This window comes from Triticum dicoccoides, chromosome 3A (assembly GCF_002162155.2).
Source record: "Triticum dicoccoides isolate Atlit2015 ecotype Zavitan chromosome 3A, WEW_v2.0, whole genome shotgun sequence".
In the NCBI taxonomy this organism is placed as follows: domain Eukaryota; kingdom Viridiplantae; phylum Streptophyta; class Magnoliopsida; order Poales; family Poaceae; genus Triticum; species Triticum dicoccoides.
The window spans coordinates 749620838-749631116 of record NC_041384.1 but is presented as its reverse complement, the minus strand read 5'-3'; positions in this window follow the sequence as shown (position 1 = coordinate 749631116).

Here is a 10279-nt window from a genome sequence, read left to right as displayed (position 1 = left end):
GGTCGCGCTATATATATTTACGGCGATTATATTTTTTACGGCGATTATATATATTATATTACTATATATATATATATATCTATATATATATATCTATATATATATAGGGTCGCGCTATTCGTCATCCTGGTTGAGGAATAGTTATTCTTCACCCCCCTCTATTTTACCATCAATGCAATGTAATTTTACGTTCCGTAAATTTTGTCTTATTTCTGACGTAAAAAGACACCGTAATAAAATATATAATCGCCGTAAAAAATATTTTATGTTATGTAAAATTACAAACGTAAAAACATAGTCTAAAATACACAAAAACTACAAATTTTCTTGTCTTATGATCTATATTTTTATTTTTTTATGTCAAATTTTACGTAGTGAATAAATAGGAATGTAATTATTTGAATTCGAAATGTAATTTAATTATGAAATGATCGTAAGATTACCTCGGATGAAGAATAACTTATTCTGCAACCCGGATGATGAATAGTATCACTATATATTTTACACCGTAATAACTTATTCTACACTCCTATTGATTCACTACGTAAAATTTGACATAAGAAAAATAAAAATATAGGTCATAAGACAAGAGAATTTGCAGTTTATGTGTATTTTAGACTATATTTTTATGTTTGTAATTTTACATAATATAAAATATTTTTTACGGCGATTATGTATTTTTTTATGGTCCTTTTTTACGTCGGAAATATGACAAAACTTACGGAACGTAAAATTATGGTGCATTGATGGTAAAATAGTGGAAACAAAAATGCTACACTTACGGATAGCATTGCACGGTTTCCTACTACGGACTCTCTCCCCACCAATCTTTGTGCCCCCTGATTTTCACTCTGGAGTCCTCCTCATTCCAACTTCCAACCAAATATTGACACATGTTCCCGTAACAACAATCCCGTATGAGTTAAGCGTGAGTGTAGCATCGCTGGGTATGGAAGTACACGAGTTTGTGTTCGAACCCCATACGTACAGCTTGTACTCGTATATCATCTCATCGCTAAAATTCGATCCCCTATCATCGACCGACCAACGCTTTGTGGACTCATCAGAAGATCAACGCAAAGATGACGTCGACGAACGCGACCGCCTGCGGCGGCGGCGCTCGAGCGAACACATCGGCAGCGGAGCGATGGTCCAGCCTCCCCGGCGATCTCCTGTCCATAAGCTACCTCCGTCTCACCACCACGATAGACCGCCTCCGCTTCGCCGCCGTGTGCACGGCATGGCGCGCCGCTGCATCACGGCACCTGCCACGCAGCGCTCTCCCATGGCTGATCCTCGACCCGAGCGGCGCCCACGGCACGAACCGCGTGTACTGCCCGGAAGAGGGCTTGGTCCTGCCTCGGCTCTCTCTCCCCGGCGAGGCCGTCCAAAGGTGCTTCGTGGGAAGCCACGACGGAGGCTGGGTCGCCTCCTCCCAGGCGCCGTTCAAGATCATTAATTTTTTCTCGGGTGCAGAGGTGGCGCTCTCTCCCCACACACGACCGCACACGGATGATCCTCTACTCCTGCGGAAGGTCGTATTCTCGGAGCAGCCCACCCTGAGTAGTTGTATCCTCGCCGGAGTCACCAGGATGCACATGCTCACGGTTTACAAGGTTGGCTGCCCCGAGGCCGGCTGGACGATACGAGGACTACGTGGGAACGATCGTCTTATGGATGTCGCCTTTTGCAATGGGGAGCTCTATGGCACCACGCAAAACCCCAGGCATCTCATCAAGTTTGAGTTTGTCGTCAACAAACATGACGCCTTGGTGGGCGTGAAAATCCTCTACCGGTATTGCATGTTAGAGAGCTACAGGGAGAATCCCGAGCATATCAGGTACATTGTTGAGCTACGCGGTGAGCCTGTGATGGTGGTGAGGGGCTATCAGTCATACAAGGACTTCACCGCTTTCAGGCTAGTTCACGGCAACATAGGATTACAACATTACAATTATTATAACTACCCGTAGAAGTGGGTGGAGGTGCATAACTTTGGAGACTACGCGCTATTCGTGGGACCAACATGTTCCAAGGCAGTGCAAGTGCCGGCAGGTGCGCGCTGCGACATATCTGAAATGTTGTTTCCCATGTATTAGTTCGACAATTCAGTGATTATGTAACATGAAATTGATCACTAGATCTGTACTTAAAAGCACTTTCTAATCATCTTGTGGTTTCATAAGCACAAGAAAAACATCGTGCATTACTGTTATGATCAGAGCGTTGGCCTGCACGGACAAAGTACGTCTTATATTCTTGAAATGAATAAGCAATTCTGTAACTATTTCTTTTTGCTGGTGACACACATTAGATTAGTTGACTCATCTGTTTATCTTTACATAAGCCTGTTTTTTCAATGTTAAACAAAAAGCATATATTTATGTTCTGAAAAACATTGATAATTATAAACCATAACCGGGGCAAGATGCGCAGTTGAAGAAAATACCATCACACTGTATGTACAGCTAATGAAAGAGTACATTTAACAGAAACTACACACAATACATATATAGCGATGTCCGTATCGTAACAAAGGAGCAACGCAAATGAAAAAGTCTTTGTCCGACTCCATCCATGAATTAGAAATGATACCATTCATTTTGTTCTTTGGGCATACAACAGAAGCGAGGTTGTGTTACTCCATCCGAGACCCTTCTCAGCCTAGATTGTGAGAGAAAAATAGATCAAAGCAGTGTTTATTCTGTGGAAAACTTGCGAGAACGTCTTACCCTACCGAGGGCGACGGTTTCGTGTTAAATAGCCAGGAGCTTATCCCTGGGATATGCGTACATGATAGTTGAGATTACAAACGTAAGATACAAGAAAGGAAGATTCGGTTACAGAGATAAGATCAACTCAAACAACCTATCTATATCTTGCGCAACAACTCCATGTTGACTTGTGCTTCAAGTAGACGCATATGTTTAACACCCTCCCTTAATCACAACTTGGACATGTTGAGATTACGCTTGAATTCTTCAAAAGCTTTTGTGGTCAATGCTTTTGTAAACCCATCTGCAACTTGATCTTTGGAATGAATGAATCGAATGTCCAGTTGCTTGTTAGCAACTCTTTCTCTAACAAAGTGAAAATCAATTCCAATGTGCTTTGTTCTAGTATGAAAAACAGGGTTAGCTGACAAGTATGTAGCACCAAGATTGTTACACCACAGACATGGAGCTTGAATACATTTCATACCAAGTTCCTTTAGTAAGGACTGAACCCAAATGATTTCTGCCGTTGCATTTGCAAGTGCTTTATACTCTGCCTCTGTACTTGACCTAGAAACAGTAGCTTGTTTCTTTGCACACCATGAAATGAGATTTGGTCACTGCAAAACCACCTATTGAGCATCTGTCATCTAAGCATCCTGCCCAATCAGAATCAGTAAAAGCACTAACAAGTTTAGAGGATGACTTGCTAAAAGTGAGACCAGTGTTCAAAGTGTTTTTGACATATCTGACAATTCGTTTAGCAGCAGTCCAATGAGCTGTGGTGGGTGCATGAAGAAACTGACATACTTTGTTAATAGCAAATGAAATATCAGGTCTCGTGAGGGTCAAGTACTGAAGTGCACCTACCAAGCTTCTGTAGTTGGTGCTATCCTCTTGATTCAAGGGATCTCCTTCAGTGAGAGACAATTTTTCAGAACTGGACAGTGGAGTTGGTGATGGTTTACATCCTTGCAATCCAGCTCACTTTACAAGATCAGTTGCATATTTTTCTTGAGTAAGATGAAGATCATCACCAAATTTCTTTACCTCAATACCCAAGAAATACTGTAGATCTCCTAGATCTTTGAGAGCAAACTCAACACTTAATTAGATCTTTCAACAATCCTGCCACTGCCTCATTAGATGAACTGGCCACAATAATATCATCAATATAGATGAGTAAGAACATGGACATATTCAACTTGTTGTAAATAAATAATGAGGTGTCGGCCTTGGAAGGAGTAAACCCAAGTGCTTGTAGTTTGTGACCGAGACGTGAGTACCAAGCTCTGGGGGCTTGTTTTAACCCATATATCGCTTTATCAAGTTTGCAAACATGAGAGGGTAACCTTTTGTCCTCAAACCCAGGAGGTTGCTTCATGTAAACATCCTCTTCCAGAACGCCATGGAGGAACGCATTCTTGACATCTAGCTGACGGAGAATCCATCCCCTGGACATAGCAATAGACAAAACAAGACGAATTGTGGCAGCTTTTACTACTGCACTAAAGGTATCCTCATAGTCTAGACCATAACGTTGCTTGAATCCTTTTGCAACGAGTCTAGCCTTGTAACGATCTATAGTTCCATCAGAGTTTTATTTTATCCTGAAGACCCATTTACAATCAATTAATTTTTTACCTTGCTTTGGGGGAACTAGGTGCCATGTTTTTTTTCTGAAGAGCCATGAATTCTTCATCCATGGCCTTTTTCCATGTTGCATTTCCTAATGCTTCTTGGAGTGTAGCAGGTTCACCTATAGAGCATGCCAAACCAAATTTTGTGATGGTTTTATAATTAATAGGTTTGATTACCCCTTGTTGAAGTCGTGTCCGTCGCGGCATAGGAGACACGGCAGCAACGTCCGGCGCAGAGGATCCAGATTCTCCTCCTGCAGCGCTAGATCCCGAGGGAGATTGAGCTACAGGAGATGGCGGCTCGCTGGGATCCTCTGCGGCTGCGGGTCAGCGCACAGGTGAAGAAGTGGGCGCAGACGATCCAGGGTCGGGCCCCTCCGACACGGCATCATGCCGCGATGATGGGCCAGGTGCCCCTGACCCCGCAGCCAGGTCAGAGTCGGTCGGACGGCGCGCCTGTCGCCGGGTGTAACACCGGCTCGTGTCGGTTGGCAACCGAGTCGGAGGTGGGCACGTGCCGGATGGAGACTCGCCAGGCGCGCGTGGCCCCGCTGGGCGGACCATAGGCGACCGCGCGGCCGCGCCTGAGAGGCTGGAGCCGTCACTGTCACGGGCCGCAGATTCTAACGCGCTGCGTCGCGCCAGCGGCTCGAATCCCGCAGCAGATTCGCTGACAGGGTGCTGCATGGCCGAACCCGAGGGGGATTTTCTCCCCGGGAAGGGACACATAAAATTTTCCTCATGCGCTGCACTGTTTGGCACAATTTCTTCAGCATTTTCTTCAGAATTTTCACCTGCATCACCAGAGGACTCATGCACACGATGATGAGGGTCAGTCTACAGTGGTGCATTGCAATTATTTGCCCCGTTGAGGGAGTCCTGGATTAGGGGGTGTCCGGATGGCCGGACTATACCTTCAGCCGGACTCCTGGACTATGAAGATACAAGATAGAAGACTTTGTCCCGTGTCCGGAAGGGACTTTCCATGGCGTGGAAGGCAAGCTTGGCGATACGGATATGCAGATCTCCTACCATTGTAACCGACTTTGTGTAACCCTAACCCTCTCCGGTGTCTATATAAACCGGAGGGTTTTAGTCCGTAGGACAACATACAGAACAACAATCATACCATAGGCTAGCTTCTATGGTTTAGCCTCTCTAATCTCGTGGTAGATCTACTCTTGTACTACCTATATCATCAATATTAATCAAGCAGGACGTAGGGTTTTACCTCCATCAAGAGGGCCCGAACCTGGGTAAAACTTCGTGTCCCTTGCCTCCTGTTACCATCCGGCCTAGACGCACAGTTCGGGACCCCCTACCCGAGATCCGCCGGTTTTGACACCGACACCCATGATCACCATTGATAAGATGTGAGGGCAGAAGAAGGATTTCTTGACGAAGAAGTGCTCCGGCATTTGGATGGAGATCACGAAAGGGAAAATGAGTTTCATCAAAGACGACGTCATGAGATATGTAGACGCGACCGGTGGACACATCAAGGCATTTTACGCCTTTGTGTTGAGGACTATATCCAATAAAAACACACTGTTTGGACCTGAACATGAGCTTACGATTGTTGTAAGGTCGTAGATTGGGCCAACACGCACACCCAAAAACACGAAGGGAGTTGTACTCCGGTTTGGTGTGAAAGAGTTTTTCAAGAGGAGTTTCATAGTTAAGAAGTCGACTAGGTAACATGTTTATGAGATGCACAGCAGTAAGAAAGGCCTCATCCCAGAATTTAAGAGGCATAGATGCACGTGCAAGAAGAGCAAGCCCAACTTCAACAATGTGGCGGTGCTTGTGTTCAGCCGACCCATTTTGTTGGTAGGCGTGTGGGCAAGAGACTTGGTGAGATACACCAAGTGTTTGGAAGAAGGAGTTTAATTTTTCGTACTCCCCTCCCCAATCTGATTGAACTGCAATTATTTTACTATCAAACTTGCGTTCAACTAGAGCTTGGAAGTTTTGAAAAACTTGGAATACTTCGGATCTTTTCTTGAGAAGATAGATCCACGAATATTTACTATAGTCATCAATGAAGTTGACGTAATAAGTATGTCTACCAACAGAGGAAGGGGCCGGACCCCACACATCAGAAAAGACAAGCTGCAATGGTTTGGTAGAAATACTTGTAGAAATTGGATAAGGTAATTGATGGCTTTTAGCCTTTTGACATGAATCACAAACTATTTCATTGTCACGCTCTTCATATGAGAGCTTATTTTTCCTAAGTAATTTCTCAACTAAAGAAAAAGATGCATGCCCTAAACGATCATGCCACCGAGATGATGAAATCTTGATAGCACCACAAGCTTGTTTATTTTTCCTCCTAAGCTCATGAATCAACGGGTAGAGCCCTCGAACACATCTACCTCGATACAGGATTTTCCTCGTGGCCTGATCCTTGATAAAAAAGAAGAACGGGTGAAATTCAATAAAGACATGATTATCAAGGGCTATACGATGAACATAAATTATATTCATGGAGGCTTTAGGGACATGTAAGATTTTTCGAAGATGAATTTTTCGGTGAGGGGTTTTAATAATTGAATGACCAACGTGACGGATCCTCGTACCTTCTCCTTTTGCAGCATGAATCTAGTCGGATCCGCGGTACTTCTCCCTCATGGTGACTTTCTCAAGCTCACCCGTGATGTGGTTTGTAGCACCACTATCCATGTACCAGTTTGTGTCAACGCCGTACGAGCCCTCAGCGCCGCCGGCTACTTTTTCATCTTGGGAGGAATCTTCATCTTCCTCGAACCGGTACCAGAAGTGGCCCAGTTTGCCACAGATCTGGCATTTGACAGCATCAGGGCGTGACTTGGTGTTGTTGCCAGTGCGGCGACCCTTGGTGTTGTTGTAGGAGGGCCGCCCACCGTTGTTGCCGCCGCTGGTGTTGTGGCCGCCACGTGAGTTGGTGTTGGCGGCGTTCCTCCCTCTGCGTGGCGGCAGCAAGAGAATCCACCACCCCCGTGACCACGAGATGCGCCATTTGCATAGGACTTGAAGCCGGTGCCCGTGCCCTGGTAGAGCGCCACCCTCTGGTCAAAATTTCTCATCTAAGCAAAGAGCTCATCGAGCTTGACAGGAATGGTGTGAGCATCGAGCGCTGAGACCAGCGGTTGATACTCCATGTCGAGGCCGGTGAGGATGTGCGAGATCAGCTGGTCGTCGTCCAGCGGCTTTCCTGCCGCCGCGAGCTCGTCCGCCAGCGATCGCATCTGTGCGAAGTACGTCGCCACAGACTACTGCCCCTTCTGCGCATTAGCAAGAGCTATGCGTATGTTGTTGATGCGGGACAGAGAGGTCGAGGAGAACATGCTGGCCAGCGCTGTCCAGAGATCATGCGCGTGGACAATGGAGGTGACCTGCACAAGCACTTCCTTCGACAAACTATTCAGCAGATAGCCCAATACCTGCTGATCCTCCCTAACCCACATGGGATGCAGGGGGTTCGGTGACATCTCTTCCTTCCCGTCTGCTGCCTTTTTGGTGACAGTCTATGCGGGCTCCTTCATGGTTCCATCGACATAGCCAAAGAACCCCGCACCTCGGAGCTGTGGCATGATCTGCATCCGCCAGAGCACATAATTTGTGCGGGTAAGCTTCTCGGTGATCTAACCGCTAAGGCTGGTCTGGGAGAAGCTTGAGGAGGAGGAGGACGTGGCGGCATAGTGGTGGATGCGGGCTAGATGAGATGGAAAACGATGGCTCTGTATACCATGTGGAAAACTTGCGAGAACGTCTTACCCTACCGAGGGCGACGGTTTCGTGTTAAATAGCCAGGAGCTTATCCCTAGGATATGCGTACATGATAGTCGAGATTACAAACGTAAGATACAAGAAAGGAAGATTCGGTTACAGAGATAAGATCAACTCAAACAACCTATCTATATCCTGCGCAACAACTCCATGTAGACTTGTGCTTCAAGTAGATGCATATGTTTAACATATTTGTGATGATTTTGCTCTGGATGCCTCCTTTTGTTGTAAAAATAATTGTCCATTGGACTTCATGTGTGGAAAAGCACAAGCAGAGGTTGTTACACCATTATTTATTTTTAAGAAAAGGATGGTTAGTGATGTTGCAAGGCACAAAGATGCAAGCTTCTGTAGATAAATATGTATTTAGATAAATTGTTTCAGTTTAGGTGCCATAACTCAATTAAAGAATATTTTGAAATCATATCAATGACAACAAATTATCATTTCATAATTTAATTTTAAAGCAGGTCTAGAAAGAACAACTAATTTGTTTCTACATATTTCTCTCGTCCAATAGTAAGTAGCAAGCTAGACAAAATTGGCCTAAACAGCGCATGCAACTATCTCTCACGTCCGAGGATCATCTGGTAAGCTATGAAAAGATAAAAGTAATGCAAAACATGATTTAAAAGTGCGTCCAAGTAGACCATTTAAGAGGCAATATGTTAGCACAATTAATCATTAATATTTTTTACCTACTAATTAAATATCACCTCATAGGCTCATAGTATCTGCATATAACGTGACAATGGCATTTTTAAGAGTAATGTTTAGTCATGTCACATGGTGAAGATAGCTAAACCGTAAATATAATATAAAAATACGTTCTTGGGTTAAATGAAAGCATACGTTGGCTATTATAATATTAAGTCAAGGTGTGATTTACCCAACTGTTGACCTGACCGCAAATATGACAGGGTCGTACATTTCTCATAATACGTATATTATTAGTGAACACAATTGATGAGTGCAAATATACAGAGCATAGTCCGTACCCACTTAAATAGGAGTAGTGATGATGTTTTTAATGTATTTTTCTGATTATATACAAAAGTTAACAAATTGTGGAGGCTCGCAAATCCAACCACTATTCATCACCGGCTATGTGACCAGCTACTGTCTTTGAGATCATATTAATCCTCTTACTGAGGAGACACATACCAAAGTGAAATATTCTAGCTATCCAAATCGAGATTATAATGGGAGAATCAATGTACAAACACGTAGTTTGCTTTTGTTGGGAGAAGAAAAACGTCCACCAACTCAACCTCATCAATACTTCTCTGGTCACACATGATTACTCCTTTGTCCACACACAAAACAAAACTGTACATGGATTATAAGGGGGAAAAGGTTATGTGGGCAATACGTACAGAAGTGGGGACTTGATTTGTACCTGCAAGGCTGCAAGAGCATAAACAATTTAGAGTATTATTATGCCATACTGCATGTTGGCGTGCAGTAGCTAAAATCATATGACATTCAAGATGAAGATTCTAAATCCTATTTGAGATCGGGATAAATAATCAGGTCAGTACTAAATCTCTGAATACTCATGTGTGTATATATGATGGATGATGGAAGGCATAATATAATAATTTGGTTAAAACTGATTTAGGTATCTTTATTTAGCCGGTAGCAATCTAGTACCAAGAAAGCACACTATTTAGAACTATGAGAAACATCAACCAATTTTATTGGCTAATACTCATGTTTATATATTCATCTAAATATGAACCTGAGATGGGAATCTTCATAAAGCCTCATATAAGCATCTAAGTGGACTTGTTGTGCAGTATTTACTTTATGATGCAAAGACCATAGCCCTACTGCAAGTATTGTGTGCTGCCGCTTGAGGAGAAGCAGATGAGGTCTCTATGCTCTTCTTTGGCTCATACCACCATCAATAGTATTATTGCTGATAGACCTAAAAAACTGATTGTTGTTGTTTTATTCTATGTCCGACATAAGCCAATTCATGGGGCTATTTAATGAGTTCGATGAACTGTAAATACAAAAGGAAATTTATGAATAAGGGGATACTTGCCTGCATAGGTGACGCCGAGTGTAGTTTCTCCACTCTACAGCCTTGCAGGTTACCATGCGTCCATGCCCACTCAATTTGCTTTAGCCCGTACAAAATCTGCTCCA